Raw genomic sequence first — 24886 nt, 5'->3', positions numbered from 1 at the left:
GGACTAAAAAAATGAAAAAAAGGCGTATAAGTTATTATTATTAAAGGACAAAAAACAAAAGAAGAAAACAAGCAAACTTCTCTGTTATTGCTACATTGGCATATATATTGCGCATAGTTTAGGACATTATTATTATTATTATTATTATTATTATTATTATTATTATTATTATTATTATTATTATTATTATTATTATTATTATTATTATATTTATACTTATTTTCCGTACCTCTCATATACTTGACTTGAAAAACTAACGTAACGTGGCGAGTTATGTAACTTGGAGTTCCAATAATGCCTATAGCTAGTTGCATTAAGCATGCATCCAAAGTATGAGATGCAACAACTTTCCCTTTTTTTGTTTCAAAAGTTCAAGTAAATCAGTGAATGAGATATTTTAGTAGATCAAGCTAGCAATGATGCATTATTTCCCAATCTACACTTTTCCCTTGATAATGAAAACACAAATTAAAGTATGTATTGAGGTGTGCTCAAATCACTAGTCCAATTCTCTATTATTTAGATGTGCTCGTTGTTATGCTTAGTGCGTGTCTTTTTCGAAAGTAAAGGAGGGTAGTTTGGTTTAGAATAAAAATGTTCGGCTTCTATGTTTGGTAGTTTGGTTTATTTATTATTGTTCGTGATTGTTGATTACATTTGGAATTGTTTACTCCTCATTTTGTATAGGAGCAAAAATAAATTTACTAGGAACATAAGTTTTGATAGGTTTTAGATAACAAAAAAAAAAAAAAAAAAAAAAAAAAAAAAAAAAAAAAAAAAAAATAGGAGGTTAAAGTTTAAACCTTCAATCTCTAGTTAAAAATATTGATACCAGTATATGGTAATTCTTGTAATTCTACAGTAGTCATTAAATAACTTAATATTCAGATTTAAGATAACAAATTCATGCCTTTTATAATAAATGACTTATATCAAATAGCTAGGAAGGTTTGTTTATTAGCTTTCACTAATGATAAATTTTTTTCTTATATGATTATCTCAAATTTTATCAAAATATAATTAATTAGAATACAAAGGAATTTCCTCAAAAAAAATAAAATAAAAAAGGGAATACAAAGGAATAATATCTAGCTAAGGTGTGGCTTGCCAAAAGAAACATCTGCCGGTCAACCGCGCATCCACTCAACTTTATACAATTATACATACTGCCTTTATAATTCATTGCTTGTATTAAGCCTGTATATAACATACATTATCTCTCCTAAATACGGTTTATACAAAACGTGATTAGAGTTTCACACAAATGTATAATATTGTACATAAAATACACTTTTATCGAAAAAATGAGCATTATGCTTATCTATAACTAGGTCTACTTTGGCCTTCCAATAAATTAAAACAATAATTATTCTTGTAAATAAATAAAAAGTAATTAATAAGTCTACTTTGACAATGTAATGCATACATTATCGCAATGATGTTGATTTCTACTTGCTAATTAATAATACAAACGGGTTGGGCAAAGAGAGAAGGGCCACGTTCGAAATTGAAACTAGCGTTGGTATTTAATAAATTTTATTTTTTTGTAGGAATAAAGCAAAGAAGAAAAGAATATGATCCTTGTAAAAAGTATCAAAAACTTATGAAGAGACCGTGTATTAAGATACCAATTCCACAAATAGAATTATACTTATTATTCTCACCCAAGTACATTATACCTAATTTGGGTTTGGTTGATCCGTGAGTGAGTTTTTAGGATCCTTCATCTTACCTACATGCGCGCTGAAGTAGTTAGACCTTTTCTCCCGATTCCAGGAGATATTGGAATGAGTCTGATTACTCGTTCTTGTGGCTCTCTAAAAAAAAAAAAAAAAAAGAGCAAACACAAAGGGAAAAAAAAACCAAAAAAAAAACAATGATACCTACGTGGGCTAACTACATCAATATTTATGACATGTACATTATATTTTTATGTGCCATGCAGTACAATCAAGTAAAATTAAGTGTAATATCTTTGATTTAATAGTCAACTTATCCAAATTTCCTAATCCCTCGTAATTAAGTGTTCACTATAATTTCACTAATAGAACGTAACCTTTATCCAATTTGTTATACATGTCTCCTTTGGGTACTGTGTTGATAAGTTTGAAGATTTGAGCAAAGTATACAATTATTTTCGGAATTTCAAAATGAAGAAGCAAGTATATATAACACGACAATCATGGAGTACTTCATATTGTAGCAAGTAGTATTATTCAAAGCAAAAACTATGGGTTATTTTCACGCTATCAAGATGTTGACTAAAATCTGCAGAGATCCAAACCAATGACGACCACAAATCATCAGGGGAAAAAAGAAGGGACATAATTTTTGGAGACTCAAAACTTATCATATCTTTGAATTAATGTACATACGACAATGGACGATCTTATATATTAAACCATGCAAAACATGCATGCAATTTGCTTAAGGTCAGTCCAAAATTTATCTTGGTTTATTTCTTTAAATTTCATATGGTATAGAAAATAAAGCCACGGGATCTGTCAAATTGAATTGGATCGCACCCATCAATATGAGAAAATAATAGCTGAGTTTAATTTGGACGTACTACTCTTTAATTCTACCAGTAGCAAATCTGTTAAGGTGTATTTTTTTCATCATTGTGAAAATATATACTTAACATGTATGAAATATTATACAGTTTCTGACACCCTATAGACATAATGTCGACACTTCGTCTTCAAAATCTTGATTTCGCCACTACTTCATACTTACGCTGCTACAAGCTCTAACAAGTCGAGGTTACTTCAAAGGTTCTTATTAATAACGGGCATTGGACTCATTTAACTAGTACCCCGTATTAGTCATTCATTACTAACATTGAATAAGTCACATGACTTTTCACGGGTTCTTTATAATATTTGATCCAAGGTTTTGAAAACCATCACATACAAGAGCCGTCGTTGGCATCGAACATGCACCAATTACCACCTGATTGGTATGTAAGTACCATTACATGGGGCCTCAATAACATACAACATAGAATTATCTTATTACACCTTAGAGAGAAAAAAGAGAAAAAATTGTTACAAACTTACAATGAATGGAATTAATAGTTAAAATATTACATGTACAGTATTGTGAAATGAAGAAAATATTGAAGGGATTATGACGGTTGTTTAAAAAGATGCTTCATCTTGTACTCTTTTCACTTCAAAAAAAGTGTTCAACGGATATCAAACATTAATGTCATTAGTATGATATAATAACAATATGTTCTTATTCTAATAAGAATAGTTAATAAGTTTATGAAATAAGTTCCAGAGAATAAGTTCTTAGTCTTATAATCTACATTGCTTATAAGAGTTGATTAAGAGTGATAAAAACCTAACCTATCATTTAATTTCATACCATGAGGTTGAATATTTGAATTGGAGTATATCTAGTATGATATTTTTTGTACCATAACTTCCAAGTATAAAGTACTGATAGATTGTGATGCATAACTAATCGATCAGAATTCAGAAACCTATAATGTATTCACTGGTCCACAACTCCACACTAGCCTCACATTTGATTTTAGCATAGACGCATAGTGGTTGAGTTCACGCATATCTTTTAATTTTAAGATCAAATGATATACTCTTTCAGTTTCTTTTTGTTCATCATACTTAAACTTTTTCCGTTGCACAAAAAGATTTTAAGCAGGAAGCACAAAAGGAAACGGCGGGAGTAAACTTGTGAGTAGATTCAAGGGACGAAACCATGTTGGGTTGGGCTTGTAAGAGAAATGTGTTAGGTACTTGAATTTCAATCTAAAACAAGTAGAGAATGCATCAGATTATGTTGTTGATTATCAAATGCATAATGTTCATATTTTCTGGGAAGATTATGATTATCTAGTATAATCGTTCTGAAAATGAAATGTCATGAAGGTCCAATATTCGGCCTCACAGATGACAGATGTACGAAAAAATAGAAGTTCTAGCATCAAATTCATCATGAAAAGTACGAGCGGGGACCGGAGGTTGGAGCCATCAAAAAAAAGTTAACCGCAGCTGTAAATCAATACAGAACAAGTATTCGATCGACTACTCAAGCTTTTCAATGTGGTATTCTTCTTAATCGACAAATAAACTTTTTACGAAGTATTACATTTCCTTGTGGATATTAGCTATCTTAGTAAAATGATTTAATGACGCGTTGTAAAGCATTCGACTAGATAGTCTTGTTCTAGTCTGTGAAGCGACGAGGTGTCTGCACATATGCCACCGTCCAGCAGAATTTACAATCCGACAAGAATGTAGCTTTCCTTGCATGCTTTTACACTACGGTCATGTGGTCTATTTCTTAACATACACGCCTCAGCCTACAGCAACCCCGGATACCTCACTTAACAGTGTGCTGCCCTAGTGCCCTCCATCCTCAGGTCATATGAAATTCTAGCAACAAACAGTTCCACAGGTTGGCCTAGTTGGCTCAACATCTCCTTTCACAATTTTCAAAGACTACAACTTTTGAATTCACTTTGTCCCATATAAGGTTGAAGTGAAAAAATCTGTCCAAAAATAAGCACAATAGACGATTTCAAATATTTTGATCAAAGAAATAATTTTCGAAAACCAAAAGGGAGCATGAGAAGAACATCTTGAAAAACAACTCAGAAATTGAAATCCCTCAAAAATCAGCATGTTTCACCAAAAATTTGAAGATGAGATGTGTATACCCTAGTTTATTTCCTATTGAAGTCTTCACCTGAAATAATAAGAAAACAGAATAACCACTCTATAATTTTCAAGCTAACAATGGGTTACAGGCTTGAAATGTTAAGTGTGAATCCATGTCCACAAGGAGGTGCAGAAACATAAGAGAAGCTCGGCCAAAAATGCATGTGTCTGGCATGCTGCAGCCAAGAATTCCAAAATACCGCCAAAAATGAAGTGAAGCTCGGCAAAGTAACCCTACTGGAAACACCATATGTAGGTCGCAGTTCAACATTAATATACATGGAAACCTGGAGAGAAACATAGAAAAATACAATGAGTATAAATTATACAAGACATTCTAGTATTTGAGCTAATAGAAGTAACAAAGAACATTGCAAGATTTTCCTATCATTGAGATAATCAGAAATCGTCAATAGTTTCAAGATTTGTTATTTCATGGCAAGAGATGCACGACATGGATATTAAAGTGTATAAAGACCTGAAGTCTTTGCAAGAAAAGTTAAAGTTCAGGAATGCAAATATTTGGCCCATAAGTACAAAAACTCACTAGGAAAATGCTTTAAATTATCAATCAATAATCAAAGGTAATTAATTATCAAAAGTTTCATTGATTGATGTACTAAGCAAAAAATCACAACAATAAAATAAAGGGTCTAAAATTCTTCATTAGATATACTTCAGAATAGGGATATTCAGCAGAAGTTCCTTCCTCAACTAAAAGTTACAATGTAAAGTACAAAACTATCTTCTCTAGAATTACATGCTCGAGTTACTGGGCGCAATCACAAGATAAGCTTGAAAAATATAGTCTGAAAAGCCTGTAACAGGAAGCTATTTCAAACATATAAATGGAAGGAGCCTGACCGCAATAGGATGTAGTAGTTGAGTAGACATACAATTCCATTGCAACTTTTAAGTGATGAATTATAAAAAAGAAAAAAATAAATAAATAAATAAATAAAAATAAAATAAAATTACTCTAATTACCAAACAACATAGATTAAGCAGATAAAAGTTGAATTGTCTTCCTGATTGCCTGATTGGTAACTAAAGTAATTTCATAGGAGCCCCAAGACTAGAAAAAGTACTAAGAATATCAACGCTCTAAAGAGGAACCCCGGTTTACTGGTTACTAAAAATGTAGGCAAATATACCCACAAAAGCATTATGAACAGAATCAGGAAATCTGGCAGTGTCTGGTACAGGATAGGCCACATAATTTAAATCAATTAGTCATCAATTAGCATTTACTTTTGCTACTAAATTAGCTTACAGTGCTATAAAGATTATAGTAGGGAGGAAATCATAAACTTAAAATTTACTAAAATACAGGTGAAGTCGGAACTTTCAAAGCTTTTCCAAGAAAATCTAGCCAAAAGAGCTTAGAATGCTCCAGCTTTCACTGAGCAAGTAATGGATAAGATACCAAAGTTTGCATTGACAGTCCACGAGGTTGTTTACAAGAAAAGAGTCAAAATCAAATTATTGAAGGAATCTTATAGAGAAAAGTAGGGAGCTCAATTAGTTAAGGGAGGGGCAGAGAAGTTAATGTTACTGTGTAAAAGATTGAATATGTTTTAAGTTATATATTTAGCATCAGAATTGAGGATGGTTAACAGTAACACTGCAGAGAGGAAAGCTTTAAAGGTATCATCATAAAACAAAGCAGGCTGTAATTGTCCAATTAGTCTAATTAACACCAGAATGTTGCTTTTAAAGTAGCAACCCAACTTCCAACTTGAATCCTGACAGTCAAAACTTATCGACAGACTGCTTCTAGAAAATTGGAACCCAGATGGACTGATTGCTCATTATGAGGACAAATTGGTCACAACAATTCACACTATCAAATATTCTAATCCCACACCAGTGCATACTGAGCACTACACCGTTCCCTCGCGTTCATTAGCTAGATAATAAAAGAAACATTAAAAGGAATCACCACTACCATGCCCTACAGACTGACGACAATCCTGACTGGCTCAGGGACTCAGAACTTCAGAAATAGTCCTAATACTTGTCAATCAACGCACACAAGATTTATCAAATTTCCTTCATCACAATACTTGAGAAAACCTCCAAGAAAAATATAGCGTCACTGAATTGTACAAAGCCTAGGAATTGTTAGTGAGTCCTCTATCCCCAACACACCCACCATGATCAGCAAAAGTCAATCGCTAATCACCCATTCGGGCAGCATTGAGTTATTGGTCTTGAGGACTCTTGAAAATTTCTGACATCAGGAGAGCCCTATGCCATAGAGAGGCAATGCAGGGTGACGACTTTTAAGCTACATTAAGGACATGAAAAAGAAAAATGAGTTGCAAGTGATGCCACTTGTGTACAGGTTATACTAGATACACAATCCTCATAGAATTGCAGAGGTTTGTGGACATCATTAGAGAGTACAGCAATTAATTTTGCCTATCATCTGAAAACTGGGAGCTGCTGCATAAAATTGCATTTACTAGCAATTGACAATACTTTGGCAATAGAAACTTGGGTTGGTATAAATAAATGCCTTTGTTGATAGTCAAAGACTTGTTAAAATTAAATTCTCATAACAGAGTTTTACCAAAGGTATTTCAATCAATCAAAGCTTTTGGTTAGTGAAAATTCAGCCGGGATTTGCAGATACTACTCACACTAGTTCTTTTTGGAAGTCAAAATAGATGAATCAAGGTCAGTTTTGCAACAAAGAGCAGCACTCTCCCTCCAATCTAAGTCTTGTGCAAAAAGGTTCGCGCATAAGAAATAACTTTCATAGAAGAATGAATCAATGTAAGAGAAATTTAATGAGTCAAACATCATAACATGGAAAAATGATAATTAAGAAAGAAATGCCAAGGGAAAAGAGACATTCACACTGGATTATATTCATTTCAATAAGATGTATCGAGTACTACGTGTTCCAGGAATCACAACATTCACATTTATGAATGAAGGAATTCGAACTGTATAGCGGCAGAGCATGAAGAACAACCTGCTTCATTAGTGCAACTGCATATACAGAGTTCCAAGTTAAGGCTCCATGTATAAGTGGCAGCCGTTCACCTTAGGGCAGTGGGTTTGTCTTCAGGAGAGTCCTTATACCTTTTTACATGGGCTTTGGACTTCTTCCAATCACAACACATACACCTAATACCTCCAAGTACAGTTGTATGGCAAAAAGATAGGCAAATTATCCACCTAATCAATAATCTCAGCTATTTTTCTCCACAATTAGACACTAATTTAAGTGGAAAACTTTACTTGGCCACTGAAATAGTCAAATTATCTCCACAATTACAAAATCAACTGAGGTTACAACTTTGAAGCAGGTAGGAAAATCTAACCTGAAATCTTATAATTCTGTTTGCTTCAAATTCCACTTTGATGCCATCAAAGTTTCAAGACTGTCTTTAGTTCCTCTTAGGTGTGTTGACTATTGAGCTAATAACTCAAAGTTTAAAAGGTGAACAATTGGGAAAAAAAAAAAAAAAAATCCAATAGCAGGTTTACTGCTTTAACTTAGAAGATTAGAGCAATAGCTCTTATAACTAAGTTCAGGAATTCCCAAATGATAATGTTAGACAAAAACTAAATCTATATAAATCCTATTACCATCAAAATCTATATGAGATGAGACAGAATACAAACAATATCATGATAAAGGTTTGGGTAGGGTAGCAGCATCCAATAAAATCCAAATTGATACTTTGTATACCAACACATGATACCCAAACAGAGCACTAAAAGGAAAGAATCAATGTGCAATTGACTTTTCTCGCAAATAGACTGGTTATAGAGTTATCTGTTACAGCCTTACAGGACACAAGAAAACAATCCTCTATACTATCCCTCGACAAAAAATGTACCCTAAACAATTAAACATACAGTACAGTGACAAAAAATACATCCTAGCAGCTTCACGAAATACTCTTAATACCTCATTAAATAGCTAGATAGCCAATAGGATAATCAAAGGAAATTACAACTTTAAAAACAGATAGGAAAATCCAACCTAACCCCATAATCATGTCTGCTTCAAAATCCACTTTGATGTCGTCAAGGTTCCAAGACTCTCTTTTGTTCCACTTAGGTGTGTTAACTATTGAACTAATAAGTCAAAGTTATAAAGATGGACGATTGAAAAGAAGTCCTGCCGGGCAACATATCCAATGCAGCACCTTACTTAGAGATTTAGAGCAATAGCTCTTGGTCATACAACTATTTCAGGAATGCCCAGGTGATAATGTCAGACTGCATCTTAGTCCATATGACACTAATGATTATCAAAACTTGAATGCCAAACAATAACAATATCATGATAAAGGGTAGTGTAGCAGCATCCTTACATCAATTGATAATTTGAGACACACAAAAGGAGCATTAACAGGCACATATTGGTGTGCAAATATTGGGAAATCGATTCTTTTCACGAGTACGCTGCTGTAAATTGCTCTGTTGCTAGACAAGAAAAAAAAAAATCCCAAATACTATCCCTTCACTAAAAATGTACCGTGAGCAGTGATAATAGTTACATCCTGCGGTATAGCATCTTACAGGAATAAACCCATATCAATTAACATTACTCATGCATTACATATAGTGAACCAGCGATCAAGCAGCTAAAAATATTGCTACACTCAAACTATAATCATTCTCGTATTGTAGCATCAATCTCGTATTCATTTCAAACAAGTACACAAACTATTAACAACACTACTACAGCAAAGTTCCGCCTTCAAGCTAACACCACTCCTACCACCTATGTTATACACTTATACCATAGTACATCAAAATCTCATAAAGTTCCAAAATACAACAAAATCACATAGAAATGCTTGGAAATAGCTTAATCCAACTTTCAGAACAGTTTATACATACAATGTCATAGCACAAAGTAGTACAATCACAAGAACAAACAACCAAAAACAAAATAACACAAAATCTTAAATAATTGTTCAAACAACAATGAAGGAGGGAAAACCTGATCAAGTCTTAGTCTTTCGACGAAGACGTTTCCTGAGCTTCTTATACTTATGCTTGTTCATCTTCTTCTTCCTCTTCTTCTTCACACTATCAGCCCACATCATTCCCGGGTCCTCATTTTCGGGTCCAGACCCCAACCCAGTAGGCGAAACCGGGTCCAAAAAATACCCAAATGAAAAACTTGGGTAAATCTGCGATTTGCTGAAATGGGTAAATTCCATTAAACCCTGATTGCTAGGGTTTAACACATCTCCATGATCAAAAGTTTGACCAAGAAGAAATGATTGATTAAACAACAATGGAGGAGAGAGATTTGTGGGGTTTTGATGGGTCAATGTTGCAATGAATCTGGTGGAAGATGGTCTGCGAATCAGTTCTCGCAACAGCCGAGCCATGTTTTTCTGGGTAGGAGGAAGGTAATGTGGAAAATGCTTAAAAAGATTGAGTTTTTTAGGGATTTAGGATGAAAAATTCTGGGAATTTGAGCATGCTGAAGTATGAACTTTGATTTGGGTTCTTTGATTTTTTTTAAATTTTTGGGAGAACAGATTTAGAAGAGAGGAAATTAGGGCAAAGTTTTGTAGCAAGGGTTTATTAAATTGGGACTTGGGAGTGAACTACGAAAGAAAGTGTGGAAACAAAAAAATAACAAAGGGCGGAAATAATTTGCCCTCACGCAGGATCGAACTACGGACCTCCAGTTTACAAGACTGGCGCTCTACCACTGAGCTATAAGGGCTTTTTGTTTATTGGTTTCGCTAAAATATTATTGACTGAGCACTTTCAATGTCTAGTTCATCTATTTTTGACTTGCTCTTAATATTTTTGTTTTAATCAAATTTTTACCTAATTACCTTATTAATACACTCTCATGTGTTTGATAGGAATTTTGTCATAAAATGAATTTTGGGTCATACATACTCTCAACATCAACAGGTTATAATCATTATCATGCTTATTTTGTTTAAACAAAAAGAATAATTAAGACTACAACCTTCACTATTTACTAATCCAAAATTTGAGGGTTAAGTGCTGGAATTGGGCGCGGAGGGGGGGGGTAATGATAAGGATTACCACTTTTGTCTTCCAAACACCTTTGATTGGCAAGATTTAAACCCCAAAAATAGTGGGATACGAAATTGAGCCTAAAACATAATGATGTAAACAAATTTCGATATAAGAGTTTGGAAATGTATTGTTTCAATATCTATAATATTATAAAATCTCAATGGGATAACATGGTATTGTCACGTGTCATCCTTCCTTTAATAAATTTGGCGCCACATGAGCAATGACATGTCATGACCTATTCATCTACACTAAATACCAAAATTCAATGCAAATTTATGATTGTGATACGGGAGCAATAGTCTAAAATGAGTTTTCTTGAAAATTCATGGAGTTTTTAGAAAGTCTACCCTATCTTTTAGTTATTATTAGTTATTAGGATTTTTTGTCTATGGGTTTTTACCTTTCACTTGGAAGAATTTTTCATATTTTTAGGCTTTAAGAATTTTAGTTATTAGGATATTTATTTGTTTAATTTATTTATGTTGGGATAGATTTAATAGTTGGTTACAAATATGATTAGGAGTTATATTAGGATTAGGATTCTTAATATTCTATCTTATTAGGGTATGATTAGTAGTTCTTATTTTATCTTTGTACGATTTTTCACCCTATAAATATAGGTGCATATCAATAGTGATTTTTGATGATGATGAGAGATTTGTTTTGGGAATTAACCCTTTCAGCGTTGCTCGTTTGATTGTTAATCAAAAACATTACTTGTTGCGACTTGTGATCATCTTCATATTCTTGCGAGAATTAGAGTATTATCCTTTTTATTTTCGTGCAATTTCTTTAGTTCTTAAATCCGAAAATTCAATGTTATTATAGCTTGCGAGCCTTGTGAGAGTCTTGAGAGATATACATCAGATTGAGATATAATTTGAACCACTAAATTTAAGAAAGACAATTACAATCAAACTATCAATGCCTCTTAATACTTATTGTACTTAATAGAATGATTTAAACTACACGTTGTAACTTTCTAGTTTGACTGTAATGCTCCTTATTTCGCAACTTTGTATTAACTATTCAATATATTATTATTTTATCATTTATTATTCAAATTAATAAGCAAACCTAAATTCATTTTTAAATTTCAACTTCAATTCACTGTTGAAATTTTATAACCGTTGATGGGCATCAAATTTTTCCACCATATATTTTTTAGTTTACTCCCTTTAATGTCTAATCAAATTGACAAATTAAAATATTCAATATTGAATTTTTACAAAAAAAAAAAATAACTATAATACAATACAAGCAATGACCCGGGACATCGTCCAGGCCAAAAACTAGTTAAACATGCATATTCCAAGTTATTAACTACATGGTCTACGCCATTTTCTCATTCACAATTAACAAACCATGTCATCCACTATTAAACAATGTTGGACTTAGGGTTCTTTTAGTTCACCATATGTTTGCTTATCTAGTCCTATTTGGTTGTTTGATTTGACCAAACTTTGACCTTATGTGTACGATAATGTATAAAGGAAAAATACATCAAATGGGGTCTTGTTAAATTCATAATAATATGTATTTATTAAAATGTAATTTTCCTTTTTTTCATTACAAAATAAAAAATATTTAGCGATAAAACCACACCTAAAGTGATAAATTGAATAAGAACTTATTTTTTTTGATATGATATGATCTGATGTGAACTTATTTATTTTTTAATAAGTAAAAATAAGGTGAACTAAACATGGCCTGTAGTTTAAAGATTTAATCTCAGGTTTAACCTCATAACTTAAAAATCACGAAATCAAATTCAACTAATAGTATTTTGGTGGGGATTTCCGTATCTTTTACTCGAGGTATCAATTTTATAAAGTTCTTCTCTTCCGCTTTTTACCTTAAAAAGTTTGAGATAATTCTTATGAATAGTGTTTGGACAATTAGAGCAACTACAATGGTTATAAATAGGGACTTGCTTGTAATATTAAATAATTCCTTAGTTACTAGCTAATTGACCATAGGAGCTAGAAAATGCAATTAGCTTGGCCAAACAAATTAGCTTTGGAAAAAGCTAATTTTTGCTTGGAAAAAACATGCCAAATTAAAAAAAGAATAAATTAAATGAAATATAATAAAGTTAATTAAGGAGGTGGGGTTCATTTAAATAATAAGCTAATAGCTAGCCATTGTAGCCAAAGTAGCTAAAATGACAATTAGCTTAAAACTTATGTGACAAGTAGCTAATTTGACAATTATCTTGCCATTGGAGTTGCTTTTATAGGCTCTATATTGCTTATTTACTTTTTTGTCCTCATTAATGTTAATTGCCTCATTTTTTAAACTCTTAATAATAATGTGCGGACATTTATACCTGTAAAAATATTATTATTTTTTACATATTTTTTCTCATTACTGCTACCAACAACTAAATTTGTGACATATTGAGTAAGGCAAAATCAAAAAAATTCCTCAGACATCTATACTTTATTATTATATACTAAAGTAATCCCCGTAATTATCCCCAAAGTACACGTGTCATTACCTCATAAAAAAAATTCCCGCCAAAACATATTTATTTATTTTTTTGTTATTGAAAGAAGTTTGCTAAGTTATGGCCTTATATTTAGGAAAGGGAATGATGCACAACAATAATAATTTAAATAAAATTAAAAAAATTTAGCGGTAAAGAATAAAAAATATTACATAATACTATAAAATACTATTAGGAAATTATCAACCATAATAAAATGAATAGTGAGTAATTTTTAATTAAAAATAAGGGTAAGCTTTCATATTACTAATACTAAAAATATTATTAATCCTTCCATCTCACATTATTTATTGTACTTTTTTTTAATGTCTTATGTAGTACTTACAAAGATTCTATTTTGTACATGTTTTTAATAAACGAATAATGAAATTGTACTGTAAAACCAAGCATAGCACGGTATCCTTCGATCATTATTCTTTTTTGTCCTTCTACCTCGAGCATTCTCCAATTCGTCACCATTGTAGCATTCTCCATCGTTATCATCTGCATCATGATTGTGAATTGTGAGGTAATTTTAAGGTTTTTTTTTTTAATTATTGATTTCTATCAATTTTCATATGTGATTCCTATTCTATCATATTATAGATCGATAATTATTTTCTCTATGATGAACCAAGATAAGATTTAAGGTGGATATTTAAATTTTTAGAGTTTAAATAATTACAATCAAACTTGTGTATAATTTTCGTAAAAAAAATAAAATAAAATGAACACATAGTACTTTAAAAATGAACATATAGTACAAAATGAACATTTAATACACTATAAATGAACATTTTGTATAGAAAAAATGAACATATTTTAACAATTTATATTATCTTTATTTTTCGTTAATAATTATATATAAAGAATTTGAACATATGAATATATGAAAATCATGTTCAATTTTAATGTACTAAATGTTCATAACTTTTTTTGACGTGCTCATTTTTTGACGTGTTTATTTTAAATACTAAATGTTCATTTTTGTGTAAGTGTTCATATTTTTTTATGAAAATTTCATTTTATTAAGAATGGTCCAACTATTCTATGATTGTATGATAAAATTCATTTTTAATTTACTAAGACCTTGTACTTTTGAGTTGTTCTACTCTGCTCTGCCCTGCTTAAATATAATAATTAATAATAATAATAATAATTAATATTTAATAAAAATAATAATAATATTTATTAATATTTAATAATAATAACTAATATTTATAGATAATAATAATAATAATAATTAATATATAATATTAATTGATAATAATAATAAATATTTAATGATAATAATTAATATTTTATCTTATTTAACAAATTTATAATGTTATAGATGTTGGATAATTTAGAGTGTTGTAGTGGAGAGATCGCTCCACTTGTTAGTGCGCTTGTGAAAGACAAGCGCGGACCGCTCCAAAAGCGCGAAAAAATCGCGCTGAGTTTCTGGAAAATCTGTAAAGTTTAGGAGGTGCACCCGCGCTATGGTTTGGTGCGACCCGCGCCTAAACCGCGACAAAATCGCGTCAGGTTTCTGGATAAGTTGGAATTTTGGAAGAACGAGGAGGAGCGCCCGCGCGCAGGGGTGGCGCGCCCGCGCCTCCTCGCTCATCTTCGGTTTTTGCGGTTATTTCCTTTATATCTTTTTCGATGTTTTGGTTTTTGAGACACAAAACATATTATTCCTCTCTGAAAAACTCTCTCTTCTCTCTACAATTTTATTGAAGAATCTTGCAAACTCTTCTTTAATTTCTCCATCATTAAGTTTATTGATTGAGAATTTATTCATCTTATCACACATCTTTGTGCTTAGAGTGTGGTGTTGACTACTGTATCTTAAAGTGAGTTTCCGGTTTCAACCCAAGCACCGTGGTGGGGGAAATTATCACTTTAGGAAAGTGTATACACGCCTTAGTCAAGTATCCGGTATAGAAGACTCGCGTGGTCATTGTTTTTCTCATGTTCTTGGTGGATATCGGCTTGGAGAGAGGTAAGTAAAGAACCATTCACAATAGTGTTATTTTTGTTGTAATTTCTGAATTATATTGTTAATTTAGTGCTTGGTTTGTGATAATAATTTAAGTATTTGGTGTTGTGTATTTAATTGAATTTTATACATATTCTAGGGTTTGTCCACCATTGTTATTTGATTCTAGTTGTGTAGAATCAAAGTAGTAAACCCTAACAATCTAAAGTGATAATTGTTTGAACAACATGTCTAGTGTGAAAGAACTTACCACAAACTTTGTCAAACTCAAGAAGTTTGACGGTGTGGAATTCCGACGATGGAAGAAGAAGATGTATTTTCTTCTTACATCGTTAAAGGTTGCCTATGTGATTAGCACTCCTAGACCGGTAGAACATGAGAATGAAACAATGGAGGATGTGCGTGAGAAATCTAAGTGGGATAATGATGACTTTATTTGTCGGGGACATATTCTCAATGGGATGGAGTATGATTTGTTCGATGTGTATCAACATGTCGAGTCTGCTAAGGAGCTATGGGAATCGTTAGAAAGCAAGTATATGGCGGAGGATGCTTCTAGCAAGAAATTCCTAGTAAGTAATTTTAATGACTTTAAGTTTGTTGAAGGTAGATCGATTATGGACCAATTTCATGAGATACAACGTATTTATAGTAACTTGAAACAACATGGTATCAATGTTGAAGAATTGTTTGTTGTTTCGAGTATTATTGATAAGCTGCCCAATAGTTGGAAAGATGTTAAGCATGACTTAAAACACAAAAAAGAGGACATATCTTTGTCCAATTTGGCTACCCATCTTCAAATTGAAGAGGGGATAAGGGCCATGGAGAAGGCTAAGGATGGTAATCCTAGCTTTTCCACCATTAATGTGGTGGAGGAAGGCAAATCTAGTGCTTCAACTAGTGGTAAGAGGAAGAAGTTTAATTCCTCTAAGGGCAAGTCCAAGAAACAAAAGGACAACAACAAGAATGCTTGTTGGGAATGCGGTAAGACTGGACACCGCAAGAAGGACTGCTACATTTTCAAGAAGAAAATGGAGAAATCCAAGGATGGTCAAGCTTCTAAGAGCAAGGACCAACCCACCAAAGGTAATTTATTACATGAGGTTGAATTTAGTTTCGGTATGGATTTAAATGCAACGGATCCTAACATTTTTATGGTGCAAGATGGTTACTCATGGTGGATGGATTCGGGGGCTTCAAGGCATGTATGCAAGGTGAAGCATTGGTTCAAAACCTTTCACAAGGTTGGTGATGGAGAAGAGCTCTTTATGGGAAACAACTCTACCGTCATGGTCCAAGGAAGAGGACAAGTTGAGCTGATGTTTAGTTCGGGCAATAGTATCATCCTTAGGGATGTATTATATGCTCCTAGTATTTCTAGAAATCTTGTATCAGGCCCAACCCTGAATAGACTTGGATTTAGATTAGTTTTTGAAGCAGATAGATGTATTATAACTAAGGGTAGCACTTTTGTTGGACGTTGTTATTTGTCTCATGGATTGTTTAAACTCTCATTAAGAGAGAAGTCTGTAATGTTGGATGATGTTTGTTTTAATGTTGGTAATGACAATAGTATGAATTTGTTTTCTTTATGGCATTCTATATTAGGTCATGTGAATTACAATAAGTTGTCTTTTATGTCTAAACTAGAACTTATTCCACCATGTGATATTGCTCTTGATAAATGTACTACTTGCATGCTTAATAAGATCACTAGAACTCCTTTCAAGAAAGTTGAAAGATGTTCTAAGATCTTAGAATTGGTTCATAGTGATTTGTGTGACTTTTATAGTACACCTTCTTTGGGAAATAAAAGATACATAGTTACGTTTATTGATGATTTTTCAAGATTTTGCTATGTGTATCTTTTATATTCCAAAGATGAAGCCTTGGTTAAATTTGATATTTATAAGAAAGAGGTTGAAGTGCAAGTAGAGTCTTTTATTAAGAAATTGAGAACGGATAAGGGAGGAGAGTAATATGATCCTGTTTATTTCCAATCTTTGGGTATTATTCATGAGACTACAACTGGTTATGCACCACAATCAAATGGTGTAGCTAAAATGAAGAGCAGAACTCTTCAAGAAATGGTTAATTCCATGCTATCTTACTCCGGTTTGAGTGAAGGGTTTTGGGGTGAAGCTATGTTGACGGCTTGTCACATACTAAACCGTGTTCCCACTAAGGGAAAGGATTCCACTCCTTATGAACTTTGGTACAAAAGGAAACCAAAATTGAAGTATCTCAAGGTTTGGGGTTGTAGGGCAATTGTAAGAGTGCCCGGCAACAAGAAAAGAAAGCTCGGTGAAAGGGGCTTGGAATGCATTTTTATAGGTTATGCTGAGCATAGCAAAACCTATAGGTTCTATGTGATAGAACAAAGTGACTATATTCCGAAACATTCGATTATTGAATCACGTGATGCAATTTTTGATGAAAATCGGTTTTCATCAATGAGTAGACCAAAGGATCTACAAGTTAGTACCAAAGGAAAGGAAATTGTTGATTATGATGATCAACATGTTTCTCATGAAGGTTCATCTAATAATGAGGATGAGACTCCTTATGTTAGAAGAAGTAAAAGACAAAGGAAAATTAGGAATCCTCTAGATGACTTCATAATTTATTTGGTTGAAGGATCTAGGGATGTCCTTAGTTCCACTACTCCATATTGTTTTAATGTGGATAGTGACCCAAAAACTTATAGCGAGGCCATATCTTCCCAAGATAGTGCATTTTGGAAAGAAGCTATAAATGATGAGATGGATTCCATCATGGGAAATGACACTTGGGTCTTAGAGGATTTACCTCCCGGTTGCAAACCTTTTGGTTGCAAGTGGATTTTCACAAGGAAAAGGAGACCGGATGGCTCCATAGTGAAATTTAAAGCCAGATTGGTTATCCAAGGCTTTAGGCAAAAGCATGGTGTTGATTATTTTGACATCTATGCACCGGTTGCAAGAATCACCTCAATAAGGTTGTTAATTGCAATGGCTTCGGTATATAATCTAGTGATTCATCAAATGGATGTCAAAACGACATTCCTTTATGGAGATCTAGAGGAAGAAGTGTATATGAAACAACCTGAAGGGTTTGTTTTGGAAGGACAGGAAAATAAGGTGTGTAAATTGGTTAAGTCATTGTATGGACTTAAACAAGCACCAAAGCAGTGGCATCGGAAGTTTGATGACACAATTTTGTCTTTTGGATTCAAGGTGAATCAAGCTGATAAGTGTATTTATAGCAAATTTGATGACAAATGTCATGATGTCATCATTTGTCTATATGTTGATGATATGCTTATTTTTGGTACAAGTCTACAACAAGTAGAATTGACCAAGGAATTCTTATCTTCGTCTTTTCAGATGAAGGATTTGGGGGAGGCGGATATCATTTTGGGCATCAAGATAATTAGGGACAATGGAAGGCTTATGTTAAGCCAATCTCATTACATTGAGAAAATGATCAAACGGTTCAATATGTTTGATAAGTGTCCCGTGAATACCCCCATGGAACCTAATGTAAAATTGGTTAAGAATTCGGGGAAAACGATTTCCCAATTGGAGTATTCAAGGATAATTGGATCCTTGATGTATGCCATGACAAGTACAAGACCAGATATTGCATTGGCTGTGGGAAAACTAAGTAGATTTACTAGTAACTCGGGTGCACAGAATTGGTTTGCAGTTCGGAGGGTCTTGAAGTACCTTAAAGGTACATTGGACTATGGTTTGTCTTATAGTGGATTTCCTTTGGTTTTAGAAGGATATTCGGATGCAAGTTGGATCACTTACAAAGAGGATGACTCTTCTGTAAGTGGTTTGGTGTTTTTTTTGGGGGAGGTGCCATTTCATGGTCTTCCAAGAAACAAACTTGCATTGCCGATTCCACTATGGCAACGGAGTTTATAGCTCTTGCCTCAGCTAGTAAGGAAGCTGAGTGGTTGAGAAATCTCATGTTAGAGCTGCCTTTATTGCCTAAGCCAATCTCACCGGTGGCTATTCATTGTGATTCGAATTCGGCTTTAATAAAGGCTTATAGTCAAGTGTATAATGGTAAGTCTCGGCATATTTCACTTAGACATAGCCTAGTGAAAGAGATTATCAATGATGGGGTCATAATTCTTGACTATGTTCCTACGAAAATGAATTTGGCGGATTGCCTTACAAAAGCAATGCCAAGACATTCCATCATATTTGCTTTGACTGGAATGGGTTTATGTCCTATAGCACAAAGTTGTGAAACCCAATCTAACGCTTGGAGAAACATCACGTCTTAGATTCAATGTGGTTGAATTACAACTTTGTTGTTTGTTAGAAATATTTGATGACCCATATTTCTATGTTACTTGTGACGGTAAGGTAGCGTCAATTCAAAGTTCTCAAAGATTTAAAGTTGAGAAGCTCTAAATGAAAGTGTCTTGTCACAAGGACACATTTACGTATATGAGAACCTACCTATATAAATTCGAAGTTTAGTCGCTTCAAGAAGTCTAGTTGGACATATAGACTTTGATGAACTTATGAAAGATACGGACACATGGCTGTATAAAAGTGTCAAGTGATGTTAAATTCGAGTTATCTTGTGTGTATTTCATCTTCCAATGATTAGAGATATCCGTGTGATTCAATCCATATGGAAATCATGGGATATGATCATCGTTAAGTGTGTTATACTGAGTGTCAATTCAATCCGTAGGGACATTGACATTGATGCATGAGATGAAGCATATTTGATGGAAGTAGAGAAAGGATTTAAAGGAACACTCTAAATGGGGGAGGATTGTTGGATAATTTAGAGTGTTGTAGTGGAGAGATCGCTCCACTTGTTAGCGCGCTTGTGAAAGACAAGCGCGGACTGCTCCAAAAGCGCGACAAAATCGCGCTGAGTTTCTGGAAAATCTGTAAAGTTTAGGAGGCGCGCCTAAACCGCGACAAAATCGCGTCAGGTTTCTGGAAAAGTTGGAATTTTGGAAGAACAAGGAGGAGCGCCCGCGCGAGCAAGTGGCGCGCCCGCGCACAGGGGTGGCGCGTCCGCGCTGCTGTGGTGGCGCGCCCGCGCCTCCTCGCTCGTCTTCGGTTTTTGCGGTTATTTCCTTTATATCTTTTTCGATGTTTTGGTTTTTGAGACACAAAACATATTATTCTTCTCTGAAAAACTCTCTCTTCTCTCTACAATTTTATTGAAGAATCTTGCAAACTCTTCTTTAATTTCTCCATCATTAAGTTTATTGATTGAGAATTTATTCATCTTATCACACATCTTTGTGCTTAGAGTGTGGTGTTGACTATTGTATCTTAAAGTGAGTTTCCGGTTTCAACCCAAGCACCGTGGTGGGGGAAATTATCACTTTAGGAAAGTGTATACACGCCTTAGTCAAGTATCCGGTGTAGAAGACTCACGTGGTCATTGTTTTTCTCATGTTCTTGGTGGATATTGGCTTGGAGAGAGGCAAGTAAAGAACCATTCACATTAGTGTTATTTTTGTTGTAATTTCTGAATTATATTGTTAATTTAGTGCTTGGTTTGTGATAATAATTTAAGTATTTGGTGTTGTGTATTTAATTGAATTTTATACACATTCTAGGGTTTGTCCACCATTGTAGTAGTAGTAGTAGTAGTAGTAGTAGTAGTAGTAGTAGTAGTAGTAGTAGTAGTAGTAGTAGTAGTAGTAGTAGTAGTAGTAGTAGTAGTAGTAGTAGTAGTAGTAGTAGTAGTAGTAGAGATTGTGCCTCGTTTATTAGGAAAAACTCTGTGGGATAAAAACCTAATGAAAGAAAAAAAGTACAACATTCTTCGTAATACGCTCGAAATGTTGCCTCGTTAAAAACCTTACCAGGAAAACCCAATGTGGGACAAAACCATGGTTAAGGGAAAAAGAGTGCAGCGCGTAATTTCTCCCCCTGATCAATCATAACTTGAGGTCTTCTAATATAATGAATCCATATAGTTGAGTGTCTTCTCATATGATGCAGAATAGTATCATTCCATGATTTTCGATCCTCCTAAATCTTCAAATCTTTACGCAACAAGTAAGTTTTCATATCACCATACCTATAACAATAATACATGTGTTTGTCCACATTTCATTCGAAATCTCTATTTAAAGTTTCCTTAACCATTATACTTATACCTTCTTCTGGAGGCCGTGAATAATAGAAATCAATGATTATTATTTGATCAAACATTCTTTAATAATTATATGGCAACACATGATATTATTAATGTTGTTTTTCAATCTTGTGTGAAATAATAATAATAATAATAATAATAATAATAATAATAATAATAATAATAATAATATAACACATGTAATTATATACATTGATCATGGTTCTTCTGGACCATAAGAAAACAGTCTCACGCATAAGTATCCCGTTAATATTCTTTATATTAGAAGTTTCATAAATGACACGATAATTCTCATGCAAATACAAAGAGTAATTCTCAATCTCACTAATTCTCATATGCTCAAAGTTCAGGTTGAGATGTCAATAATATAGTCACATAGACCAAAAGTTTGATATAATTACAATATTCAAAAATATAAAATTTGTAAGGCTGGATATATAAATACGTCGTACATAAGTTTTTCAGGAACTCTTCTCACATGATTCATAATAACATGCTATAAAATCGACGTCATCAATAATTTCATCAAACTATAAACCCATTGGGATATAAATATTTCTTTGTAATTTTCCATCAAAGTTACAAATGCGCCTTACTATATTTTGAACAAACATTCACATATACCACAATTATTGTATAGGAACTAATGCAACAATATGAGATATAGAAAACAAAATATACAATGAGTAATGCATCTAACAACTTTCAATATATGCAATGAATAAGACATTAACCTAGACTCACATATGCATATGAACATGTATAGGACTCAAAATAATGCAAGACATTGTACAGTGTGGATTTAAAAATCCATATTTCATTGGATTTCTGGTCCGTGATAAACTTATGATGATTATCATTAAGTCGACATCAAAATGGACATATATTCCAAATCTCTTATTCACTAGTCCATTCTATCATGCATATGCATTATTTGTTGGTTCCATCACATATCATCATATAATTCCTCAGGGTACAATTTTAATTTGCATGCTATTTTGACAATGATATCTGAATACATTTTTCATTGGTACCATCATAATTTTTCTTACATCATAGGTCATCTATTGTAATAATTTAGATATCTATACCACTTTTGGGGTATTTATACACTATGGTATTTATGTACTATTACACTATTAAAAGTGTTAACTGCACTATCTTGCCACATATCATATCTATATTTTGAAACCGATCATACAACCCACACTTCAGGTTTATTGATTCATGTATAATTGGCAAGATTTTATCTCAATGTATACACATAATTTAATATGACTAAAATGTATCTTCAACGCTATGCAACATGAGTCATAACTGAATACAAATCAAATCAAATCATAAATGTGCAACATATCTTGATAGTATAAAAAGTTGGCATATAATTTTTCAAACTACCATTATAGGGATCATCAAATTTTTATTTTTCGATTTTTCCAACTTTTGCTGATTCTTCTCTCCTTAAGTTGGTTAAATATCTCTTTTATAGGGGTGTCTAATTCTATACCAACTTAGTATATAAATTTGCATTAAAATTCATTTCATTGGGAGGATCAAAATCAAAATTTATCTCTCAGAAGATTTGTATAAAACAAGATTTATCTCTTCTGGAGAACAATTTCAATGAAGAATCATTTATTCATTAACTTTACATTTAATGTGTATTTATTATTACATTTTTCATAATATTTTCTCTTCTGGAGATCAATGTCAATGGGGAGACATGTGTTGTGCAGTTGTACATTTTTCTTTCTTCTCCTATTTCTTATGTGCTGACATATAATAGCCCCAATCAAAAGAATTGGTATACAAGCGTAAATCACTTGCTTGTAATTCTATTAGGTGGTGATCTTCAAGATCTTTGAAGACTTAAATAGTGTATTTGGTGAGCTTCTGGTCACCTAATACTTGACAATAATATATAAGTTATTCTGGTGAACTTCTGGTCACATATTGCTCTTCCGTATATATGAAAATCAAAACCTATTAACTCTTGAAATTTTCATTAACACAAATTATTATAGCTCAATCTCAATGTTATGTCTTGCCATTCAATTCATTTCATATATCTAACATTGAGAGAGTGTCAACACATTATCAAATGAAACTTCAGGCTTCCATAACGGGTATTTATTGAACCCGGATGACCTAATTTAATCATCACATCCAATCACATCTCTGAAATTGAACTCTTGTCAGTTTTTCAACACTAGTGATCACTTTATTAAACATACTTTATATATGGCCATGAATATGATATGATATAAAAACACCAACATGTGTTTCCTTATACAATTAGCAAGACAATCAATTAATACTTGATCTAATAATAACTCATACTCTGCTGGAGTACTTTTGATTATAATCTTGATACATGCTAAGCTTGTTGGACATTTTATACTCTTTTGGAGTATTTTATATAATCATGGTACATATCAATTTTACTTAACATAATCTCTTAAAGAGATTTATCACAATGTATCACTTTCTCAAATTTCCTATTGCCAATAATTGCTCCTTTCCTGTTTGAAGATTCTTATCTTTGGAACTTATTTGGCTACTACGCTTCAGGCGTGCTTTCGATTCACGAGAAAATATTAATTTTGATTAGAGCATTGACAGATGGTATATAGTCAATGACATTTATTCATGTTCATCTTCAGGATGGTGTCATTGTAATATAGTTAATAGTTATGTGGCAGCCTCTATTAAATAAATCATTGACATTTAAGCTAATTTATATACCAAACTGATCATCAATGTATCTTATTATTCATGTCCAAGGATTAGATATAATAATGAAATAAATGTTATATCCCCCTAATCCTTGAATATGAGGGTATGAAATTATTCCTACAGCCTTTAAAATCCCTTTGCACATTTTAAGCAATAAATTCTTTTGGCAATGTCATGTATTAAGCAAGGTAAACTTCTTCTTAAAAAAATCTTACTTGTTCATCTAGCCCAATTATTTTAATCTTTAGATTGGAATATCTTATAAGTATGGGCCTAATAAATATATTGATCAAGTAAAGTTTCTCACAATGTCATGTTCAATTTCTTAAACTCATAATAAGCAATGTTTCCCGATCAAATAGATGATGTATAATCATGTTAGCAATTCTTATGAACCTTTCAATGAATTAAAAGCTAGAAATCATAATGTAAAAAGGCTTATTATCCTTTCAATCATATAAATTCTCATTTACTACTGGGAGTGAATAAATTTAGTAATCTATGAATTATCAATCCTCACCCAGAGTTCAATATCCAAAATGCTATTCAAACTCTATTGTATATTCATTTTCATGCTTTAAAACTAATACTTCCTCCGTTTTCATATTATTTTTTAGAGTAAGTTAATGAGCCTTTAATCACTTAAGGAACTTCATGCTCATATGTATGAGTGCTTTTATGTTCAATTTACTCATCATTCTTATAATTTAACTTTATGTAGGCATATACTATAATATATAATTGAATTCAATCGCACATTAATCAATATTTCAACATTTACATCGTCTTAGTATGTTCCATAATAGTGTA

At 32.7% G+C, this 24886-nt stretch overlaps 1 long non-coding RNA gene and 1 other non-coding gene across 2 annotated transcripts; both read right to left on the bottom strand.

Moving 5' to 3' along the window:
- Positions 1-4609: 4609 nt before the first annotated feature.
- Positions 4610-10403, bottom strand: LOC110709898. Its single transcript, XR_002509048.1, has 2 exons — positions 9661-10403; positions 4610-4975 (listed from the first exon to the last, which is right to left on the bottom strand). It is a non-coding gene; the product is annotated as an uncharacterized LOC110709898 (long non-coding RNA).
- Positions 10330-10401, bottom strand: TRNAT-UGU. Its single transcript has one exon. It is a non-coding gene; the product is annotated as a tRNA-Thr (tRNA).
- Positions 10404-24886: the final 14483 nt, after the last annotated feature.

This window comes from Chenopodium quinoa, unplaced genomic scaffold, assembly GCF_001683475.1.
Source record: "Chenopodium quinoa cultivar QQ74 unplaced genomic scaffold, ASM168347v1, whole genome shotgun sequence".
Taxonomy (NCBI): Eukaryota; Viridiplantae; Streptophyta; class Magnoliopsida; order Caryophyllales; family Amaranthaceae; genus Chenopodium; species Chenopodium quinoa.
Note: the sequence above shows the minus strand (reverse complement) of the source record. Positions and strands in the feature narration are given on the sequence as shown.